The 5,081-nt window shown below is 41.1% G+C and overlaps 1 pseudogene; it reads left to right on the plus strand.

Moving 5' to 3' along the window:
* Window positions 1–4,447: 4,447 nt before the first annotated feature.
* Window positions 4,448–4,832, plus strand: LOC101989692 (annotated as a pseudogene).
* The last annotated feature ends 249 nt before the right edge of the window (window positions 4,833–5,081 follow it).

The following is a 5,081-nucleotide window of genomic DNA, read 5'->3' on the forward strand; positions in this document are numbered from 1 at the left end:
GACACCCCACAGTTTAGCGCTCTACCGTGTTGTGTACTCTGCAGTTAGAGAATCAGGAGCAAGCGATTCTCCCTGACTCCCCCCACTCCCATTTCTCCCTGAAGCAAATCACAGAAAGCAAAATTCCTCTTCTCTGAGGTGGGTCATAGAAAGTAGAGCTCCTCTCCTCCAGAGCTCATCATAAAGCCCGAGACTGTCACTCTCTGGCTTGCTCCTCTGAAGTACCTGAAGACCCCTGTGTGACAGCCACCCTGCCTTATAACTGACAGAAGAGACAGCATGGAGAGAAGCAATAAGTACTCTGTACGTAACAGATCCTGCAGCTGGCTGTGACGTAGCCCCGTTGGTAGAGTACACACTGCGCATGCACCAGCACTGGGCTCAGTCGCCAACACCTCATAAACCAGGGTTTGGGACATAAGCATGTAGTCCCAGAACTCAGGAGGTGATGGCAGCAGGATCAAAATCTCCAGGTCATCCTTGCCCACATATCAAGTTTGAGAGCAGACTATGCTACATGAAACCTTGTTTCAAATCGAAGCAACAAGAATAAAGTCCAAAATGGCCTTGCTATGATTACTTATTTTATTACCATCAAATCGTACCAATTACTTTCTTACCTGGTTGCCCATTCTTTCTCAAAAATAAGCATAAAAGTTTCCCCTGATTTAGGGGTGTTCATCTCTAAACACTCCTGTGTCATATAAAATCCTGTTAAATAACTTGTAAGCATACCCTTGCCTTTTGTTTATGAGTCTTGCCAATACACTCTGCTATGGAAAGTCCTTCAGCCAATAACCTTTAAGATACTGACCCACATTGGGCATGGTCTCACGTACAATAAATGCAGACAAAAAGCGTGCGTGGGTCTCTTGGCTGCTGGATTCAGTTCTATTCCCAGCACACGCAGAGAACTGAGGATCGCTATTATTTCTGTGAGTTTATCCCCTAATAAATAATCTTTTGTTATACTCTCCTCCAGGCTATTTTCGAACTCTTTTGTATGCCAACAAATTGGCGCCCACAGGGCCTGAGTCCATGCCATTGCTGGGTCCTGCCCAGACCACCCCCACCCCCATCTTCAGCCGTCTCCCGCCCGACACAGCTGAACTGCCCCTCTGACATGCAGCTGCACATGGTTTGGCTGGGCGGGCCACCTCGGTGCAATCCACATCCGTGTGGCTTGGTCCCCCCTACTGCTGCCCACTTTCTGCCACAACTTTTCCATGGCTTCTCTGGCATCTACCAGGCCTACTCTGTCTAGCTGAGCTCTGACACAGGGAGCAGAGGCTCTAACCCTGAACCTGGAAAACAGGCTTGTATTCATATCCACAAGTGCCTGGCCCGAGCTCTGGCCAGTAACCATGCAGCTCACAACTACCTGCAAGCTCTGAGTTCTTTAACCTTCTGCCCAACTCAAACCAGTCATTCCCAGTCACTATGGAGAACATGCCTCCCCAGGAAAATCAGAAAATCCAGGACCTGTTGTCGAAAACCATACTGCTCTAGATGATAAACATAAAGGATGAATCAAAATTTCCAATAGAAAACATGAAATATATATTTTGACAGACTTCTATAAATGATCAAAGACCAAAGCTGAGACTAGGAATAAATAACATTGCAATTGAAGGATTACTGGACATGGTGTGGATGTGACTATTATTACTCCAGAATCTTCAGGAGGCAGATGTTCAGTTCCTAGGAAATGGAACCCTATCGCAAGTAAAACAATACAGGAGATGAATTGAATGCATAGGGCCAGAAGGACAGAGAGGAAGGCAGAGGTCATATGTAATTAAAATAGCAGTGAATCGATGGGGTCGTGATCTGTTGCAGCAATGGAATACCCAGATTAACATTCCTGCAGTCTCAGAAATGAAATACAAACCAACTCATGTTTCTGGGAAGGATATTATAAAGAACTATAAAAAACAGTCACCAGCCATTCAGGCTGAACAAAAACACAAAGCAACTAACAAGCTTTCAGAGGTACTAAAGGTTCTACTTTTAAAATGGTTAACTAAGAAATCAGTATTGGGTTAAACAATGGTCTTTAAATCATAGAAAAAAATGCAGACTTTAGAACAACTGGAATAGAAACACTAGACATTCAGCATATTGAAGAATCAACCAGCCCTTGGAAATCTCCTGTGTTTGTTGTTAAAAGGAAATATAGAAAATGGAGAATGGTGACAGATCTAAGAGTTCTCAATAAGGTGAAGTAACCAACTGGCTCTCTACAGTCTGGAATCCTTATTGCCTAAAGGATGACCTCTTATAGTTATTTATTTAAAAGATTGGTTTTTTTACTATACTTTTACAAGAAAAAGACAGAAAAATTTGCCTTCACAGTGCCTACTTATAATAATTCTGAGCCTACTAAAAGGTATCAATAGAGGGTCCTCTCACATGGAATGTTAAATAGCTGCACACGGTGTCAATATTACAATATTCTGTAAGCCAGCCTTGGAAATAATACACAAGCAATTTCCTGAATCTATAATTTACTATTGCATGAATGACATTTTGCTATTGGATTCAAATGTAGATAATTTAGAAAGAATGTTTGAAGAAGTAAAGAAAGTTTTGCCTAGTTGAAAATTACAAATTGCTCCTGAAAAAAAAATACAAAGAGGAGATTCTATCAATTGTCTAGGTTATAAAATATGTTTACAAAAAAAATAAGAACAAAAAAGAACAAATTAGGAGTGATCAATTGCAGACTCTTAATGACTTCCAAAGATTGCTAGGAAACATTTTCAATCTATACCTCTTTTGGGATAACACCCCTTCAAATTTAAACAAAACTTTAGATGGTGGCAAAGACTTAAATAGTCCCAGGGAATTAACAGCTGAAGCTGAGAATTAACTATGATTAAAGAGAAGTTACAGGAGGCACATGTGGATAGGGTGAACCCAAATCTTAGCTGCATCCTAGTCATATTGCCTTCCAGAATTTCTCCTACAGGGATTCTAATGCAGAGGGAAGATATTATTTTAGAATGGATCTTTTTACCACATAAACTGAGTAAAAAATTAAAATCTTATGTGGAAAATGTCTCTGAATTAATTATTTAAAAAACTGAGACTTCATCAATTAGCAGGAATAGATCCAGCAGAAATTATAGTGCCTTTTACTATTGATGAAATAAAAAAATATGGGAAGACAATGAACCCTGGCAAAAATCTTGTACTAATTTTTGGAATGATTAATAACAATTATCCCAAAAGCAATAGAATTAACCTCTAACTGGATCCTTCCTTGTATTGTATGGGACACACCGATAACTGCAGCCCCTACATCTATACTGATGCAAATGAATCAGGAAGGCAGGTTACAAATCAGAAGATTCAAGTAAAGTGAAACAAAGCTCTAATGATTTGTCCAAAAGTCAGAATTATATGCTATTCTCATGTTACTAAGGGATTTTAAAGAACCTCTCAATATAGTTACTGATTCACAATATGCAGAAAGGAATGTTTTGCAAATTAAAACTGCTGAATTTATACCAGATGATACAGAATTGACTTAATTATGTATTCAGGTTCAAGATATAATCAGGAATAGACTTTGTCACATATTCGTAATATACATCTGATCCTACATGGTCTTCTGGCACAAGGTAATGCAGAAATTGATCAATATTGATTGGAAATGTGCTGGAGGCCTCAGAATTGCATTTAAAAAAAATCCTGTCAATAGCAAAGGTTTAAAGAAGAACTTTCTATTACATCACAACAAGCTAAGGAGATGATAAGGAGATGTCCTATTTGTTCTTTATGTAACTAAACACACTACCTGCAGGGACTAACCCAAAGGGCACTCAAAGGATTGAAATCTGGCAGATGGATGTGTTCCACTTTGTAGAATTTGGAAAATTAAAATATGTACACCACACCATTGACATCTGTTCAGGTTTTCAGTGGGCACCTGCTTTGAGTTCAGAAAAGGCTGATTAGGTAATCACACATTTATTCTAGATGTTTAGTCTAGATGCCTAAAGAAGACGGTCAGCCTGAGCCCTTGATGAGGACTTGTCTAAAAATGGGTCATGTCTATTTATGTCATAAATTACAGCCTAGCAGGTTGGTGCTTGAAATATAAGTACCCAAAATATCCATTATTCTTTCCCAAAGCACAAATTAGACAGTTACCCTTGTTTCTGTCATAGTAAAACAAAACAAAACGAAAAGCACAATACCTTCACACTAGATCTTCTTACACTTTGGGTGTTCTGTTTGGTGGGGTGGTGAGTTTAGTGAGCCAGGGAAGGAATGAATACCCTGTAAATCCAAGACAGGGCTTCCATTCACTTCCCAACTCTGAGTGATTTCTCATTTCAGTACCCAGATCCTGTCTATTTGATGATTGGACTATAAAATCAAAATATAAGACAAAAGTATACGTACATGTGGGTTAAAGCTGCTACAAACAGGTGCCGCTATGGGACCTCCCGGAGGAAAGATCAATCGTCCCCGCATGGAGCTGAAGAAGAAGTTATTCAAACGCCAGAGGGTGCTGAGCAGGGATCAGCGACTGAAGCGCCAGGTGGTCGGGGCTGTGATAGACGCGGGGCTGACCACAAGGCACCACCTCAAGAAGCGGGCATCCAGTGCACGTGCCAACATCACGCTGTCAGGGGAAGAAGCGCAGGAAACTACTGCAGCAAATCTGCCTTGCTCAGAAAGAAAAAGCAGCCATGGAAGTGGAACACCCCTCCAAGTCATCCAGGACTAGTGAGCCACAGCCCAAAAGACAAAAGAAGATGAAAGTTCCCCAGGTTTTGGGTATGTGGGATCTGGGAGCTGAGCCCCTACCTCTGCTATGAGACGATTCTCAACAGCAGCCAGAGGATTTGGAGGACTTTGGAGAAAATACTACCATATTTCACTCTCCCAGACACCCTTGAGTGGCCCACTGACCTTCCCTGGAGTTACATATTGGGAGGGAAGAAGATGCAGAAAAAGACTGGAGAGGTCCCGCTCTAGCAACCAACTCCTTTTGTAATAAAGCCCTGGAGGGTTAACTAACGTGTGATGACGTGCAAGAACGGGGATGGGCCCTATAAGAAGAAGGC

This window comes from Microtus ochrogaster, linkage group LG4 (genome assembly GCF_000317375.1).
Source record: "Microtus ochrogaster isolate Prairie Vole_2 linkage group LG4, MicOch1.0, whole genome shotgun sequence".
In the NCBI taxonomy this organism is placed as follows: domain Eukaryota; kingdom Metazoa; phylum Chordata; class Mammalia; order Rodentia; family Cricetidae; genus Microtus; species Microtus ochrogaster.